The sequence below is a fragment of the Taeniopygia guttata genome, chromosome 5 (genome assembly GCF_048771995.1).
Source record: "Taeniopygia guttata chromosome 5, bTaeGut7.mat, whole genome shotgun sequence".
NCBI lineage: Eukaryota > Metazoa > Chordata > Aves > Passeriformes > Estrildidae > Taeniopygia > Taeniopygia guttata.
The window spans coordinates 37,192,569-37,212,750 of record NC_133030.1 but is presented as its reverse complement, the minus strand read 5'-3'; the positions used below and the strand labels follow the sequence as shown (position 1 = coordinate 37,212,750).

General features: G+C 35.2%; 1 protein-coding gene across 1 annotated transcript in view; it reads left to right on the top strand.

Annotated features, from left to right (window-relative positions):
* The window catches only part of LOC115495539 (uncharacterized), a 131,855-nt gene that overhangs the window by 41,026 nt on the left and 70,647 nt on the right, over window positions 1-20,182 (top strand). The gene's annotated exons all lie outside the window — the stretch shown is intronic.

The following is a 20,182-nucleotide window of genomic DNA, read 5'->3' as shown; positions in this document are numbered from 1 at the left end:
CCAGTGTTTTTAGAATCCAGATAAAAGCTTGATTTTCCATGGTGAAGCAAAATTAGCCTAGGATTAGTCGGGTGTTTTGCCTTCACTGCCTATTAACATTTGCCAATAAGTAGAAGACCTCTGAACAATCTATCAGGTAAGTTTATTTCAACTCACGGACAATATCCCCTTAAACAGTGAAGATGGTGGTTCCCAATAGCTTTGGAAGATCAGGTCTTAGCTTTCAGTTATGAGACCTGATGAAGGAGCTTGGCCCATGGTGAAGACCTAGTTTATAACCTGGAAAAAATTGGGGCTTTATTGAAATTCACAGACACAGGATGCTCGGAATGATCTTACACTTTGTAACAAATTATTTTGTTACAAGCCCATTTCCTACAGGAAAAATATTAGAAGGGTCCCTGTAGTCCAACAAAATAATTTATTTTATCCTTTTGCCGAGGAGGTGTGGTGACTCTGTACCAGCACCATGCCGTTCAGTTTCTTTCTGCTTAGTTTTTTAAACATGTACTTACCAAATGGATCTTCATATTTAATTAATATCAGTGCACTCTTTAATAGGTATATTTAAATTCTTTGGGACCATTTTAATTTATATTATTAGCAGTTTCAGAACTGTTTAATTAAAATGTTGGTATGATCCTTAAATCAAATAAGGGGTTTTGAACACAGAAATCTTTACTTCCTATGCTACTTTTTAATAACCCCAAATCATGGCTTTAGATAAATTGCTAGAGTGCATTTAGCATTATATATATAAATAATATTCTTTTAATGAAGAATAGCAGAGTCTATTTTTTTCCATTAAGATAAGCTCTGTTATGAGCACATAGAGTGTTAAGTGTGTGGTTGTGTATGACAGAACCTAGATCCCTTCTATCAGAGGGACAGTCAGTGAACAGTGCTGGCACCAGCATACCTGTGGCTGTCAGACTTGTTTTCTCTGGTGTGTTTTCTCTCGGAGTTTAGGTTTACCTTGCTTAGCTGTAACAATAACTGTTTAATGACCAGGTGGCTGTCATCTAGTTTTAGTTCTATTTACCTTTGCATAATCGTGTGGAAAAATTATCGTTTGTAGTTTTGGTGCTAGCAGACATAACAAGTAGCTGCGCTCCTAAGAGTGAATTATTTCTGTGTTGGGGTGTAAAGGTTAGGGTTGACAGCAGAGACCTTGTAGGTGTGAACACAGGCTAATAAACAGAGGCTCCATGAATATCCCCCAGTGGACAGTTACTAAAGAAAATACAAACTTAGGAGCTGAACAAAGGTAATTTTTGGGTAACAGAAAGTGTAAATAATAATAGTCTAGCATATACAATGCACACTATAAAGGCAAATTGTTTGTAACATGAAGTTATGGACCAGTAAAAAAAGATCAAGGTCTAAAATGTGTTAAAATGCCTTAGAAAAGTGTGCCCAAGTGGACACAGGAGTGAGGAGAAAGGGAAAAATATCAACAGCAACATCCTGTGCCTCTATCAATATCACCACTCTCCTCCTGCTGAAGACATGAGGGTTCTGCCATATTTCCAAACATTTTCCTTCTTCTTCAAACCTGTTGACCTTAAGATCAAGGAACAGTGGAAGAGTGGAGATAACACCAAAAAAAGAAGTATATAATGGGAAGTCTTGCTGGGTAACAGCTTTTAACTGTATCACCATTAAGCAACTCCTTTTTTATGTCAAGTGTGTTCATTCCTCTGTAACTAGACTAATAGTAGTAGTTGTTTGTTGCATTTTGGTTGTGCTTAATTTTTTTTAAACTACACTAAAGGTAAATTCTTTGCTTGACATTTTATCTGTAACTAGTGCTTGAGTTTAAAGAGATTTAAGGAAGTAGAATTATTTTGCATCTACATTAGAGACACAAAAAAATGCTAATACAAAGTACTTTTAACATAAGTTTGGCCCCAACAAAAGAAGTAATTCAATCCTTTTGCTGAGGAGGCATGATGACTGTGTAATGGCACCATCCTATTAACTTCCTTCCTGCTCAGCTTCTTCAACTTATACTTACAAACTTGATTTTAGAAATTTAATTAATGCACCTTTTATAAGTGTATTTAAGTTCTTTGGCTTTTGGCGTAAGTGCTGTGGTGAGCAAATGCAGAGAAGTCTTGCTAGATTGATTTTTCTTCAGGAGTTTTCTCTGTTATCTTGCCAACTTTTGCGACTAAGAACAGATCATCTCTTCCTGTTATAACAGCAATCACTCTCTATTTTATGTCCCTGCTTCTTCCAAAGAGCAATTAATAAAGCTAAAAAAAACCCTGCATAAGTCAATCCTAAGGTCTCTAGCATGGATAAACAAATTTCAAAATGTAGTTTGCTTATATCTGAGTAAATATGTGCAGAAATACAAAATGGGGAGGTTGGGGATATGGTTATCAAGTGGTCAAGATCTTAAACTTACATGTTATTATTTTGAAGGCAGGAAATAGAAGTTATTTATGATACCATGGGATGTGGAGTCCCCAAGTTTCATGAGCATTTGAGAGTATTATGAAAGAAGCCTGTTGAATGTTGGATATGGAGATCATTTGTATTTTATATTTGCACAATTTTATGGCCTATCTATTCCACACAAAAATCTCTGTATCATGGCTGAAGTCAAGACGTATATTTACATTAATTGCTCCAACATTAAGTCCAGGTGTAAAAAACACATTTGTATAAAGTTATGTAAGTGATAGATAGATATTTGCATAGGAAATGGACCAGTATCTTGGAAAATTAATATATCTATTTAGTTTCTAATAAATTAAATAGTTCAGTTTTGATAATGTCATTAATTGACACGAATGTTTAGAAAATAATGAACAGTGAAATAAGGAAAAATGAAAACAAAGTAGAAAATATTTTTAAAATAAAGGATCAAGATTTCCATTTATGAAATTTAGGATAAAAACCAGTTGTTTTAACTCCTGACAAATGGAAAATCTTCTGCTGTTAATTCTAATATTGGTGAACTCTGTTTACCATTGAAATACTATTGCTCACTTCTAACTTGAATTGACCTGACCTTGTCTTTCTGAGATGAAGCATTTCTGTGTCTATTTATTACACTAAGAAACTTTTTGTATGATGAGACAACAAACTGTATTTTGATGTAAAGTTCATGAAGTAGTCACATACACTGTTCAATTTCCTCTGAATATTTCCTTACTTTTCAATATTTTAAAAATAATGACAGAATACAACATTCCAATATCTATCTCACCTGCTTCTTATAAAGGAGTAAAGCCTCATCTATTTGGCTACTAACTAGTTTCTTATTCATTTACTGGTAACCTGTGTTAACATCTCGGTTGCAATCTCACAGTTTAAGGTCAGGCTTAGTTGCTCACCACAAACTCCTAAATCCTGGAATTACTTCATCAGGATAGAGTCCCTCCATTCCCACCTGTAAAGGTATAACTTCAGTATTGTTTAAGGAGGCTTTTGACCTTGACATGGCCTTTAGTGTAGAATTATATCTACCATGAATCTGAATAGTTTTCTATTTCATCCTTCAATTTCCACATGCTCTTCATTTAAGAAATAATTTTTGTGTGTGTGTGTCTTAAGGTATATTAATTAATGTCTTATTCCAGGATTGTATCAGTGCAATATCTGGCCATTAGGAAATATCAGGCAGGGGGAATGTCCTTTGTGACCTTGAATAGCTCATTCTTTATTGTTCTTCAATACTTTATAATGTTTTGTGGGATAGTTTTGGAGTTGGTCACACTCAAAAATCTCATTTTACTGCACATATGACTGGACCAGCATAATTTTGTCATTTTACATTTTAGACCTCTCATATGTTGGTTCATTTTCCCTCATGCTCTGTATGCTAGTCTCCCAAAAATGTGCAGCTAGGCTAAATTTTTTCACATTATGAGTAATTCCTATAATACACTTGCAATCTGCTGACTTTACATGGTGGCAGATTTGTCTAAACAAGTGTGTAACTGAGGATGCATAGAGGAGAATATTCTTAGGCATTTCAGTATCTTCATTTTATTAATCTTTTCTGCTCATGGTAGATTTATAAAGGGAGGTCAATATCCCGTGAACTTAAGAGCTTTCATTAATTTTACTTTTTTGTACAGGAACAATCTAATAACACAGCAGAGCTGAGGGACTGAAATGATAGTCCTGAACCCATTGCCTTTGCAATTAAGCTTCTTGAATAAGTTTTCAATTCTGTTAAAATTTTAAAGATTGTGACAGACTGAAGCATGAGGACTTGCCTATCATTACAAATTGCAAAGAACTATCTAAAATGTATGTTTGTAAAACAAATATAATATCTACATAGTATAATATTATTGCATCAATACTTTCAAATGACATGTCAGTTATTCATGGGGCACCTATAAAGAGAGGTAGACAAATGTTGTATTAAAACATCACAATGTAGGCTCTTTAAACTGTATAGAGGCAATATTTTGCAGCTATATTTTCAGTACATTATTGTGGGTGATATCCATGAATGAATATAGTTATCTAGTGATCTGGGTATAAATAATGAAGAGTCATGACCAAGATGTGCTCCAGCTTCAGGTCCCATCCCTGAGGTGAGCTTGCTAATACCCATAGTGCTGTGTCTGAATCATACTTTTCTCTCTTGTCCAGTGAATGTTTAAGCAATTACATTGAATTACTTTATATGGGGAATATCTCAGTAAAATCCCTCTGGCAGAATCATTTTCTCTAAATTAGACAGAGAAGTGATTTTAATTCAGGTCTCAAACATAGCATATATTATTTAGAGTACATCCTCAACTAAGAAAAATGAGATAATGCTTTCCATGTCAGGTTTTATGAGCTTATTATTTATTTACATTTAACATTGAAACTAAGAAAACATTTTATATTGGAAAATGATAAAGAAGTTTCTAGTCTAGCTAAAACATTAATTGTTTTTAACCCGTCAAATTAAAAAAGAAAAAATAATTTCTATACACAGTAAGATTTTGAACTACACCCAGCATGTTTATGTACAGTCCACATCATCCATGGCTGCTTGTGTTAGGAGGGCAGTAGTAACTGGTCATTTCATCACTCAGAAGGAAGACTGATGAAGTTCCCATAATAGACTGTGAATGTGGAACTGTGGGTTTGAACACTGATTGGTCAAAAAAGCCTCAAGGCACAAACACTCTTGACTTGCAATATATCACACTGATTATGTAGATTTATTGTAAATTATTGGTTTTGAGGTTCATTCACAGAATAGGAGTTAATGGGATTAATATATTTTACAATTTGTGATAAAATTACAAATCTAACTAGTTTCTTATATTTATGTGCTTTAGTAAGGCTGTTAAAGAGACACTTTGTAGTATTTCAGTATTCTTTTAAAAGGATAATTCATAAGATCTTCATAATGAATGGAAGGCTGCCTCCAATTTTAAATATCAATATTCTGCTTAATAAGAGTTGCCTTCCACACTTCCTTGTTTGCTCAGAACAGACAGGAAGATACCAGCTGTTGCAGGAAAACACTGCTCAGTTCATGCAGTCATGATCAAAGCAGTTTATTGATTCATCACTGACATGCAATTAACCAGCAACCAGTGAACTACATATTCAGGCTCTGTATCAGCAATACAGCAGACGAATGAAGATACAAGGTACTTGCAAGCTATTAAAAAGCATTGCGGATTTCTAAGCAACCTTGAAAGCTAACACCAAAATGTTCTAAGCAACCCCTGCTTCGCTCCATCATTGGCAGAGTGGGCAAGCAGCATCCCCACCCTATTGAGCACATGCCTTCTTCCCTGGGTGAAGTGCTCCTGCTCCTGCTCTCTGTTCCCTACAAAAGCCCCTCCACAGGCACACCTGCCTGGCATGCTGCCCCTGCTACATCACCTCCCTGGTGCTGCCAGTACTGGGAGACTGCTCAGCCTGGCTCTGCAGGGCAGCTTTGAGAGTGCTGCATCACTCCTCCAGTTTGTGCCCCAAGATCTTTTTCCACAGTTACAAATTTTCATACTCCATGTTTCTTTTGAAACTTTCTTCTTTTTGGTTTCAAACGTCTCCTTGAAATTCCCCACTTATGTTTGAATCCAACTTAGAGTTCTTTATCTTGATCAATATTGAAGAAATGACATCTCAGACATTGGGGGGTGCTCTGTTTAAATACTCTGCTCACATTTGTGTTTCTGCCCCAGCGGCTGAACCTATCTGAGCTGTACAAATTAGGTTTGGGCTGTGAAAGTGCTTCCATGGTCAATTAATGCATAGAATTGAGACAAAATGCTCATATCTATAGGACAAGGAAAAACTGTCACCATTGGAGCAACATGGCAGAATTGATTTATCTGTTTTAGTGAGCATTAACTGAGAGGCCATCAAGTATGAAAGCAGTGATGTGCAAATTAAAAAAGATTATTACCTGCAAAAAAAAATGGTTGGCATCAAGAAATCTCCTAAAATAACAACTGATCAAAACAACTGTGATTTGACAGAGTCACTTATCATCTACTTGAAGTGATTATAGTTTCTATTGATTATAATGAAAGAAAAATGGAAGATTTGCTATATTATTTGTAGGGAAATTATCTTGAGCTTGTGAAGTGGAAACAAAGCATTGTCATTGCATAAACAGTGAGTAGCCACTCTTGTCCGTCATCTTTGTTTCTTTTCATTCCTGGTACTTGATATTTTCTAGTAATTTTTATAATAAAAATTTGTGGGGATTTTTTAAAAAAAAAATCAAGATTTCTGTGTGGGACTTCTTTTATTTTTCAAGGGAAATAACTTGCTATTAGAGTATAATACAATAAGGAAAGATCTGTAGTAGAGTTTATGTTTAAGGATTACAGATTATAAGGAAAAAACACATTTTTAAATTTGTCATTATTATTACTGGCAGAACTAGAACTGGATCATAGGTTTTCACAAAACATTGGCATTAGAAAAGTTTAATTTGTGAATTTTTTACACAGGTGTATATTTTAATGACATTAAAAATTGGTGGAACTGGAATCACTTGCCAAGGATGAAATTTCTCATAAAATATTTGAATTATACCCATGTCAGTGTTACCTGTTGACCCAAGACCTTGTTCTCCTTTATTCAATGCAATGACCCTTGTACACTGCCCACAGCTGTCCAGTTTTATTGGCCATTGTGTTTACTTTGTAGTGGCCTGGTGCTGCAGAGACTAGAGGAAAATAAACCAAACCAACCAGTGGAAGGATCAGATACAGCCAGCCTGGGAGAAGTGGGGAGCAGATCAGTGCATCCAGTAACATGCATTTGGCTGGTTTCCATGCCACATCCACCTGGTCCTCATGAAAACTGCAACTGACCTTATCTGACCATACACAGCTCAGAAAATTAATAGATTAAATGAACTTGATGCTCCTTCTTTCTAAATGCAGGGACAGGTACCGTTAATTGTATAGTTGTTTCTGAGAACTAAAATTAGAATTAGCATTGCAGAATAATAAAAACTACAGGGTTTTTAAATTGCTTTATAGTTACACTTCTGGAAACATGGTTCTACGTGAATTGAGATGGTGATTTGATAACTGATTCAATGTGTTGAAAAGCAAAGAAATTTGAGACAAAGAGAAACATATTTTCTAAATGTTGCTTCATTGAAACTTGAAAAATTAGATATAAATAACATAATAGTTACTCAAAGAATTACAAAATGATAGAGTATGCTTTTCTTAACCCACAAACCCTTTTTTTTTTTTTTGTGGGGGAAGAAAAAAACTACTTTTCTATTTTAAAAGAATTAATTATTTTTTCTTATTTTAAGAATTTGCGTTCTGACTCTGTAACTTAGTCAGAGAAAAAAAGCCAAGTGTTTGAAATTTTGTTTTGTCTTTAAGGGAACTATTTCATCATCCAGATGAATACCAAAATTTAAAAGTTAGGAGCAAATTTTGTACCTGATTATGCACCATTGCTTTGACATAGAGGAAGAATAACCAAATATTGTGGATGAGCATGTCAAGAAGTATTTTTACGATAAATGAATGCAAAAGCACAAGAAAGATTACTTCCAGACACACTATGGCAAATTGCACACTATGAATTTTGCTTGTAGATTTTGGGTATTTTTATGCAGGGCAATAGCTGGAAAGAATTTCACAGCAGTAAAAACTTCAGACTAGGCTAATATATTATTGTACCTTATTCCAAGAAAATTAATAAAATTCTACAACATCCTTTATCTCTGAAATTCAGGAGTCAATAATTATCCTTTTTATCAGTGACACTGACAAGTAAACCTCAGTCTAGACTTTAATACCCACTCAAAAATAGTCCTGATTATGTTCCTCTTCTGTTTTTCACACTTATTAAATCTGGGTACATTTGACTATTACTCTGTATTTGTGGTAATGAAATTTCCAGGGTGATTTTGTACTTTATACATTTTAGAAGGCATTAGAAATGGATATATTCTTCACGCTAGAAGAAAAGATATAGAGCATGTACATACTATGTCATGCTTTCAGAACAGTGAAAATGGAATATACATGAGGCTATAAATGCTATAAAACCAGCTGCCCTGACTCCTAAATTTTGGACAAAGATTCTTCAAAACCAAACATTGACTTTCAGGCAGGCTATGTTTCCAGTGTCTCAGAAATATTAGTTTTAAAACATTGCTTGAGATACCTAAAAGTCTACAGAAAACTGCAGGAACAAAACTATCAAAGTGCCTTTCTCTCTCACTCATAAAAGTGAAATAAAGCCTGAACTGTACTACCTTCAGCCACTGGGAGCAGCTGTATTTCAGGGAGTTAATGAGAGGCTCAGAAGAGGGATAAGGAAAGTAAGGCCTGGGCATAGCTCTCTTCATATTAGTACCAACTGCAGACTGACTTCTCCTGCTCTCATGAGCCTCAGATCGTGTCTGCCAGGGCACAGACTGCCTCACTTCAAACCTGTCCTGTCTCAGACTGACCGATGTGGGGTCCCTTTTCCCAGAGGGCTGTAAATGGTGGAGATGTGACAAGGAAACTGGCCACCGTCAGCTCATGTGAAATCACGGTGAAGGTCACACATCTGTAGTCTTCTCCGTGATATAGCTGGTGTCAACACTTCTTCTCACTGCTGGTTTTGCTGGTTTATCTCATTTAAAACTGCAGTGCCTGGCTTCCCTGAGTACTTTCAGTAAGCTGGCTAATGCATGAATTACAGTATTACAGTATAATCTCACTTTTTTTTTTTTTTTTTTTTTGACCACACAGAAAAAGCATTGAAAGCATCTGTTTGGAAGAGTAGAAGACATTTGAACTTCTGTCCTGTTTGGGAGGTTTTACTAAAGTAGAGGATCATTCATTTTGTAGACAATTTTGAGAATCCTGCAGTAAAAACTATCAGGAAATTACTTTTCAGCTAGTGGGCAAACTCGTTCTTGCAATGAATCTGACTCTGTAATGAGAAAATATTCCATTTGTTGCTGCTTCTTTTGCAAAAATATTTACGGGTAAGAGTTTTTTTTCTTCAGAACAAATCTGTTCTTTCTACTTTTCGTTCAACTGAAGTCATTAACCATTAACATGGATCACAATTTCTAGCTGGGGAAAAATTATGGTTATAATTCATTCCAGTTTGGGCAGAGGACAAAAATGTTAAGTTTTTAAGGATTTTAAGGACTCAGTGTTAAGTTTTATTAAAGGGCTTTTTTCCAAATGTTTTTTTGAGTGCCTCATGAAGCATGATCTTCTCTTTTGTGTTCTTCAAAGATGGATATGCCAATATTTACCAGGTCAGAAAAAGATTCAAATTGTGTGAATATGTTTTCATTTCTGTTGACTTAACGAAACTGACAGTCATGTCACATTTTATCATGACATGTACCAGACAAAGAACAGCATGATAAAACTCAGTTCAAAGCAGCATGTCATGTACAGCAAAAAATGTAAGAAGATATGGTCTGACTTTGAATGGGTGGTAAAAATCTCTAGTCTCCAGATTTTCAATGGTAAGAAATGCCTTATGCCCAACATTTGAAATACTAAAAGTTGCATGGCTTTCTGCTGCAATATTTTTCTTCTTTTACTAATTCTCTGGATTTCACCAAACCGAGTTGTATTAACACCTTGCAGCTGGTAAAGGCATGGCTGAGAGTCTCTTCATACAGATTATGGGACAAACAGGTACAGTGGATGCCATCATGAGAGTTTACCATAGACAACCCTGCCAGGATGATGACACTGATGAAAGTGTCCTCCTTCAAGGAACAAATCACCTGCCCCTATCCTTACTGGGGACCTTTTCTAGGTGTAAGGTGGGAATACCACCCAGCTGGTACAAACAGTCTTAGAAGATTGCTAGAACACCCGGATGGTAACTTCATGGTACATGCACTAAGAGAGATGACTGGTGAAGGTGCCCTCCTTGATCTGATGCTTGTTAACAGCAAAGATGTCATGAGCAAAGCGAGTGGCAGCGCTCTTGGTCACAGTGTCCATGAAGCAGTAGAATTTAAAATCTCTGGTGACAGGAGAAAAAGTGGCAGCAGTACTTCAAACCTGGACACAAGGCAAGCAGACTTCAAGCTGCTCAGGAAATTAGTAAGATCCCCTGGGGAAATGCTTTTGAAGATTCTGAGGCCTATCAATGTTTTAAGCAGTGGCTCCTAAGGGTACAGGAGCAGGCAATTCCCAAATGTCAGAAGTCAAGGCAGAAGGTTAGCTTTGCTGAACATGGAGCATCTCTTGATAACCTGCCACTAGTGGGGTTTTGGAGGGCTCCATCTTGGGGCCAGTGCTCTCTAACAGCTTCATAAATTACTTGGATGCTGGACTAGAAGGGATACTAAGTAAATTTGCCTATGATATTACATTGGAAGAAGCTGCTGACTCCCTCAAAGGCAGGGAGACCCTGCAGAGAGACTTGACAAGCCAGAGGTCTGGGAAATCACTAACAATCAGCAAGGGAAAGTGCTGGTTTCTGCACCTGGGACAGGGTAATCCTGGATGTACGAACAGACTGGGGAAAGAGATCCTGTAGAGTAGTGCCATGGAAAGGGACCTGGGGATCCTGGTTGACTGAATCTGGGTCAGAAGTGCCCTGGCAGCTAGGAGGGCCAACCCTGTCCTGCAGGGCATCAGGCACAGCATGGCCAGCTGGGCAAGGGAGGCAACGGCCCCGCTCTGCTCTGCTCTAGGGCGGTCTCACTATGTGTTTTGGAGGCTCCAAAATAGGAAAGATATAAAGCTGTTAGAGAGCATTCAAAGGAGGGCAATGAAAGTGGTGAAGGGTCTAGAGAGGAAGCCATAAAAGGACCAGCTGAGGGCACTTGATTTGTTCAGCCTGGAGAAGAGGGGACTGAGGGTAGAGCTCAGAGTGTGTACAGATTCTTCAGGAGACGAAGTGGAGGGGCAGACACCAAACACTTCCCTAGAGTTACCAGTGACAGAACCTGAGAGATGGATGGCCTGAAGTTGTGTGAAATGAGGCTTTGGTTTGTTATTAGGAACAATATCTTCTCCCAGAGGCTGATTGGGCACTAGAGCAGTGGTGATGTCACTAAGCCTGGCAGAGTTCAAGAAGCATTTGGAAAATGCTTTCAGGCACATCGTATGACTCTTGAGGTGGTCTTGTGCAGGGCCAGGACCTGGAATCAATGATCCTTGTAGGTCCTTTCTTACCCAGGATAGTCTGATTCTATAATTCTAACTTTATAATATCATACACTATAGTCCAAACTCATTAATCTGTACTCAGAGTTGTAAGTGACACCTTTCACATTAGTATAGATCAATACCACAAAAATGTGCTTTGCTAGGGGCATATATTTAAGGGAATAGTTGGATGCTGGGTGACCAGTTTACTTTAATTCCCAGGGGGGAATTATAGGCCTCATTGCACATTTGCATTTTGGTATATTTTGGGTTTTTTTTAGAAAATGTTAGTTAAATTCCTAAATCAGAAATTTAAACATGTTAAGCCTTCAAGTTCTATCCAGGAAAGAACATAAGCATATACTTCAAGGATGTGTTTACATCTAATTTGCTTTACTGTTGGTAGAGGCTCTGTTTAATCTGTCAGATGAACACATGACGTCTTTATGAACTGTTTTTGTACTAATACTATAATTGTGCAGGTGATGATTAGGTTAGATAAATGACAAATTATGGATGGATTCCTATAACTTATGGCAAGTTGAAGCCACATAGATCCTTGGGATTAGCACAGTTATGCAGATTTAGACAGAGTTTATGTGGATTATTTATTATAAGTGATGTGCCTTTCTCCCTTACTGCAGTATACCCTATGAAACTGAGCACTTATTTTAAAGGGTACCTTCAGAATATATTCAATACTATAATTCTAGGGTAAAAGATTTTTTTTTTTTTCTTAAGAAAATAAATGTTGAGGAACCAGATCTTGCAAATCTTACTTTTCAATAATTTCCATGTAGTTTTTCAGTAAAAATATTCCAGGTACTATTTTTTCAATTGACTTAAAGAAAGAATGAAATTTCGTGGTTGATAGCTAGTTTCAGTGTTCAAATATCTGTTTAAAATGCAGACTTTGTGTTCCATTCTGTGGTCTTATACTGGCTGTATAAGATCACAGAATTGTGGTCAAATACAGCCAGTATACTGTATCTTCAGTATGTTTCTCTAATTTTTTTCACTCTGTGATGTGAAACAACAACCTCCATAACTCCAAAAATTGCGTGAGAACTATATCCCCATGTCAGTAGTAATACGTCTTTTCTCCAAAACCACTGCCTAGTCTTTTGTATTTGAAAATGTCATTAGTTGAAGGTAATTATTCTGTATTTCTAGGTCATAGTTTGCTATAATGAAAAGGGAGTGGAGAGGGCCTTGAGACTATTTCCAGAAAAAATCACCTTCAAGCAAGTTCTACCAAATGGTGAACATTTGCTCTATTTGAAATTAGTAGGAGGGAAGGGGAAAAAGAAAGTGTCATTTTTCTCTGAGTACGGATTACTTACAGACATTCTGTCTCTTAATACCAAGGTCTAGTGGTAGCTCTTTTTTTCCCTTACCCCACAGCTATTCATTAGCTGATGTGCCAATGTCTGTCACAGTTTCTCCTGTGGGACAATGGTGTCTTAATATTTTAGCAACAGCACAGAGATGTAATTATCTGTAAATAATTTAACATGTGTTTCATCCATGTGGAAGCTATCCAATCAGTCAAAGCAAAAAACTCCTTACATTTCCTATCAAAGTTTGAGTCTTCTACAATATGTTTGTTGTCATCTTTGGATTCTCAAAATCCTTCATTAGGTATTTCCTCCCACAAATATTTGGAACATCAAAACCATCTTACATTTCTGAGGACAAATTCAGACATGATGTGGATATGTATATCCTGAGGAATTTTTTATGTTTTAACCATATATAGTATTATAGTGTTACTGAATACTGTGTGCCTCGTTAATATTTATTACCTATATTCAGGAAGAGCGTACATAACTTTAATTAAAAGTTTTTAAAGATAAGATTATTAATTATGCTGGTTATATATTTTCTTCTCTCTGATCAAGCAAGCATTCAAAAATTAATTTTCATCAGCTTAATTTTCTTGTTATTTTTCTTCCTTTGCACTTTACCATGACAGTTTCGTAAAATGAGAATGAGATAAAAAATTAAAACATTATTCATTGCATGGGCATTTAGAAGGAGAGGAATTTAGTTCACTGACACCAACCTCCAAAGGGTCCAAAAGAGGCAGGTCAGATCTGTGCTGAACATTACTGCTAGTTTATTCACACGTTAGTGATGTCTGCCATCTGCTTATGATTTACCTGGCTTCTAAAATATACTGCCTAGAAATAAGTGAGTAAATGTGAGGAATATAATAGCATTATTTCTTCTTGGGAAGACTGGAATGCATAGAGCTCATTCTAGGGCCAAGGATAGAAAATCCTTTTGAATGGAGGCTTTATTTCCCTATATGCAAAGAGTTTACCATCCTCTGGAGGATATCTACATGTATATAAATGACATAATTGATTCATGTTTGACAAAGTTTAACATAAGATGTTTCCAATATGTATAATTGTTAGCTAGAAGAGGGGCTGACTTTAGCTATTTTGAACGTTTAGATTTCACTTAAGACAGTGAAAGACTGTGTATTTACCCGAGTATGTGTGTGTATGGAACAATTTATGGAAAATCTCACTTTGCACTTCAATCTCAAAGGTTTCCCTGTGATTCTGAAGTCAGAGTAATGTGAAGAATAATCTCTACAGAGTGAAAATTGGTCTGCATGTACATGTCTATAACAGAGACATTTATTAGCTAGAGTTAACATAAGCCAGGAAAATCTATGCTTAGGAGGGATATACTTGACACAGCATAAGTTCTAGCTACTTTTGCTGTGAGGTAATGATTAAAGAGATACTAGCTTGTTTAAAAGTGTGAATTGCACTACCTTTAATGAGGTGGGAATAATAAGCATGAAAATATTTGTCCAAAATTTCTATTATATAAGTATGCTCTATCAAAAGTGTAAATAGTTTGAAATCAAGGGGTTTTTTTAGCAATAAGTGAGCACTGTTATTAGTTATTGAATGACTTTCTTCTGCTTTGGTATTGTTGCTATGCAAAAAAATTATATTCTTTGAGCTACCAGATGGAAGATATATTGAATTGTTGAAATATATTAAGCATAGCACCATTCTGAGTGCAAAACATTAAAAGATGGAGGGCCAAACCCTGAGGTTTTTTAACAGAATTTAATATTATAATGGAGCCTCACTAATTAGAACCCATCTGACTCTCCAGTGTCAGCTCCTAAAAAGCTAAAGGAGCAGCAGCAGTAAGTATTCACAGAACTATGGATGTGATGCTGCAGACCCCACTGGTGATTTAAAGGCATATCTTTTGTGCAGGATATGTTTTAGACATATTTGAATATTATTTGTGAATAATATATAAGTTAATTTTTCCCAGTCAATTATCAAATGCATTATTAATGAACACGCATTATTCAATTGACATTTTAGAAGTTCAAATAATTTATGTAAATAGATCAATCTAGATTTTTTTCCCTTTTTTCTGTGTTTTTTTCCCTTAGCTAAGACAACTTCTACTAAATTTTGTTTTACCAGAGAAAATATTCATTTCAATTTGTTTTTATTATAGTGTTAACTTGAATTTCTAATATCCTCTTGGGAAATCACTGTAGTGTCATTAGTGTGCTGTAAATTCACATTGGAGCTTAATTTACATTAATGTGACTAAGGAAAAAACTTAGTAAGCACATATGATTTTTTCACAGAGGTTTTAATCTTAAAACACACATATTCTTCCTTGTTTCTTTAGCTGCAGCAAAATACCTGGTTTTCATTAGATGCACACTTTAACTGTCAAGCTAGGTACAACTGGACTAGAAAGTGGACTATGGAATTAAATTATGTTTTCCTTTTTATTTTGGTATATAAACTCACAATATTTACTATCAGGTAGTCTTCAATTTAAAAAATAATATGTTATTGAAGTATGCAGTGTTCAAGTATATGCATCTTGATCTGGGTGTTTTATGGGTATGTAGATCTATGAATTACCATGCAATTAATGTAGATTTAATGAGGAACTTTGACAATTTATAGTTTTATAATTCAGGAGGCATCTCCTCCTGTCTATTAAGATTATAAGGATTTGATTTTGGAGGATGTATTTTCTTAATGTGTGAGTACATTGACAAGGGCGGTGGAGCCCTGATAATTGATATGTTTCAATAATGTCTAATTGACATCTTGGACATTTTTGAGTTTTCACATTGCCAGCTGCATTGAAGAAGCGTTGCTAAATGATAATATGCAAAACTTGTTTCCAGAGCTCAGATGAAATAAATAGTCTGTACTTTGGAGCACAGTCTGTGAGGAATAAAGTCTTACTAAACTGTAGAATGGTGAAACTCTGATGCTTTAAGTATTGGATAGGGAACAAATAACAGGTGGGGCCATGCCATCATACAGCTATTTCTATAATTGCATCGTTCATTTTTGGAAAAGTCTCCAAAGGAAAACTATCCCCAACAATCCATTCAGTAAATGGCAGAAATAATGATCCTAGATCCAATCAACAGATGTCCAATGTCCTGAATTGTCCATCATTGCAGTATTTCTGGCTCCTCTCTTCTCCCTCTACTATTCTTGCTGTAGGAGTGGGAACAGCCTAGAATAAAGCGCCTCCTTTTTTTTTTTTTTTTTTTTTTTTTTTAAAGTGTTTGTATAGTTGGGTAAAGCTCTAGAACGAAATTAAGTTACACAGTTATAAAAAAGTAATGAGATAGAAATTATGTCACGTATAACTATCAACCTGGCTTCAAACAGGAAATGTGTTTGTGCCAACATAGATTTCAAGAACACACCATGTTATACAGTGTATTCTGAAGGTGTTCTAGTACATTTGGTGAACTTACTGTTCTACCTATTTAAAACTTAAAGGAAGAGTAGAGCAATGAGGACTGAGCAGAGCTGCTAGTAGACAAAATACTTAGAAACTTTACAGCCTCAGTTATTATCTTTACTTCATCCTTACCTGCTCACAACTGCCTTATGGCAGATACCCAATCCAGGGCCACCGAGGCCAATGTGAAATTTCTACAGACATTAATAAGAGAAGGATTTCCTTTATATTGAAAAGATTATATTTAATGTAAAAAAAAAACCAAAAAACAAAGCATTCAGCAATAAAATGAGTTTCAATTGGAAAAGTAAACAGTGTTGACATATCTTTGAAAATTCTATTCTGAACAAACAGTAACTGCAAAAAACCTCTAAAAATGACTTATATAAGTGACATTTTTTTTTGTGAATAAAATATATGATCAGAAACAGGCTGAAATAACAAGAGTAATAGAAATATAACGAGACTTAACCAGAATTAGGTATGTCTAGACAGATGAAAGTTAAAAGGTCACTTTTTCTCTCTTTGGTTGTTTGATTTATAAAGGAAGGAGTGGAATTTCTGAGTATTTTAAATATAGTGGCATCATGAAAGTGACAACAAACCCAAACAAAAATCTCAATAAAATCACTGAAAATGAAAAAAGGTCTCTTGGGAATATGATCTAAGGGTGAAATAGTATAGTTGAAGTGTCAGTCAAAGTAAAGAACCTTATTAAAAGCATAACAGCAAAATTTCCTGGTGAGAAATATAGATAGAAAATACAGCAAAAGGTCTATGTAGCTTTAACAGATCACTTTAGGGACTTGGAAAACAAACAGAAATTACACAAGAATGGGAAAGATCTGAATTTAAGGTGATAGAATAAGAATAATAGCCCAATCAGATCAGATAAGTCACAAGAAACAGTTTCAAGCAATAAAGTGTAATAAGAAAGACTAAAAATAAATTGAAAGATCAAAATACCTCACCATCAGAAAGAAAAGAAAACAGTGGGCAACATAGTGAAGACAGATGTATGGAGTTCTTTTTGTACAGTATTTGTAGTGATTGATTCTTAAAACTTTTGAAGGTTTTAGGAAGTATAATAGAAAAAGAATGGGTGAAATGAAATGTATAAGTCAAATGATTAGATCACTACCTAGGGTGACTTTCAGTAATGAGGCTTTGGGTCAGGTTAACTATAAGTTGATCACAAGTGGGAAAATAAATGCATGATCTTCTCATATCTGTTGTTATGTAATAAGGCAAGAAACATGATGTAGTAAATGAGCTGCCAAAATTTCCACCAGCAGTAGTTTCTGTTAGCATTTTTGCTTTTTTTTTTTAACTATAACACATAGAAACCCTTCCAAGTACTGAAAAAAACCCTCTCAATAGGACAACTGGATCTTAGTTTCAGGTTATGAACTAAGGAATAAAGGACTTAGTCATAAAAATGTCCAGTGTATGGAAAATCTGGTTTATGATCAGTGAAGAAATGGATCAAATTTAGACAAATGAAGGAAGATAGTAAAATTCCCCTGTATCCTCTCCAATTTAATTTGAATCTCATTATGTTCTCATACTTTAAAATTCTCCCTTGTATCCACATGACAGCTGTAAGAAGTACAGCAACACATCTGTGTTTCACCATCCACTCCCCAAAGAAAGGATAATGTAAAATATTTATGCTTTGTGTTTATGTGTTTATTGTAGCATTTCTACGTAGTACTGGAGAAAAATTCTAATTTATTACAGTCATAATCTGGTACCTTGGAATAGCCTTGGAAAGCAGTAATTATTGAAGAATATATTGGGAGCATAATTTTTTTGTACCTCCACTACCCTACACTATGCTTACAGACCAAAGGCACACATATATCAATGCAATAAAGTATGTATTAATGCAGTTTGCTCTTTACTGAAGTGACACATGGATCTTGTGACCAAATTTCAGAATGAAATCTACCTTATTGGGGGATTCTTTCTGGACATTGTATATATATTAATTTTAAGTTGGTGATATTTGGGCCTCTTCTTCAGAATAATCCTAGTACACTGAGAAATTTCTCACTGTGACAAATTAACACTCAGGTAAAATATTAAGATTCAGATGAAAGATTCCAAAATATTTGTCATATATGAAATATTTTATAGTTAAGTTAAAGTTATGTCAAGTTAAAATAATATGACATCCTCCCAAATATCAATTAATGTCTTAATTTCTTTGCTTATGCTAGACTCATTGATCTTGCATCTCTATGTATAAACAAATCAATGCTTCTTTTAATTATTTCATCCAGTTCCAGCAGACGCATGTTCTATTCAACATTAATATGTGTGTATGCCAATATTTCCCAACTCCATTTCTATTCTTTTGTTTGATTTAATGTTTGGTAAGTGTTTAATATGTGAGTCCTTACATTACCTTTCACATTAAGTGAGGTAGAAATTTATGTTTTTGGAAAATGCTCTCAGGCACATAGTATGACTCTTGAGGTGGTCTTGTGCAGGGCCAGAAGCTGGAATCAATGATCCTTGTAGGTCCTTTCTTACCCAGGATATTCTGATTCTATAATACTAACTTTATAATATCATACACTGATATTTAAGGAAAATTTAGTCAATATAATTCTTTAATAACAACAAAAAAAATCTAATTAAATGTGGAATTGTTATAATTTCTCTATTCTACTGTAATACTTTGTGTAAAACTGAGCATGTACTTACACCTGCTTCTGGTGTAGAATCAAAGCAAGTCTCAAGTTGTGCACAACTAAGGTAAAGTTAAAACTCAAATAGTGGATACTTACATACTACAAGAAAAAAGATCTCTCAGATTCCTGTTCTTCTCGAGCTTAGTTGCCTTGAAACCTACAAGGCTGTTCTAGTAACCACATATTATTTAAGAAATTCTGTTAGGACATTTAACTGACAAGCAGATGAAGCCTGTCAATGATTACACTGGAACGCACTGGAGGTCTGTGAAGTCAAGGATCCAATAAAAGCTATTTCACCTGTATACCTATACTGTACTGATTTTTTAATATATGTATATTCAGAATAGAAAGCTTAAGGTAGCTCAGCCTCTGTGGAAATAATTCCCCTGTTCATTACAAGCTGTCTGAGTTTAAGTTGATTAGACCTCAGATGAAGAGTAGAGATTTTTGTCTTTCCTGTGGTAGTCGAAACTACTGTAAACAATACAGAGTCTGAAAAAACCTATTGTGAGACAGATTGAACTGAGTGTATAGAGGAGTTAATGAATTAGGGTGTTAAACTTGATCTATTTTCTGTTTTGCAGTATTTCTGGTTTTTTTTTTTTTTTTTTAGAATTCAACATATTAAATTCTCAGGGGGTCACCCTGTCAGCCTCAATTCTGTGGCCTGGATTTAGTTGAATCAATCCTAATTGAAATTCTGCACAGGTCTGGTATTCTGTGGAGATTGCAGATGAATGACAGTGCAGTGGCAGGAAAGATAAATATGCTGGCAAATGAGATCCAGGGTCTCCACAGAGGATGGAATAAATTACTTTACCAATACAGTGGAGGTAATATGCTGGAGAAAGAAAGTGAAATCGAAGCTAGTCTAATACAAGGCTTGTTAAAAAACATATGAAAAAAGAAGCCAACAATACAGTTAAGATTTACTTAAAATACATTTTTCTGATTTGAATATATTTAGGTCATTTCTTTTCTATTGTGAATAATGATCAATGCACACACTTTAATTTCATTTATGCAGAAAGCATCTTGCACAATTTAAATTCGTGCAGCATTCTGTGTAACTTGAGGCCCAGTGGTAACTGTGGTATAGCATATTGATTAGCAATTTGATAA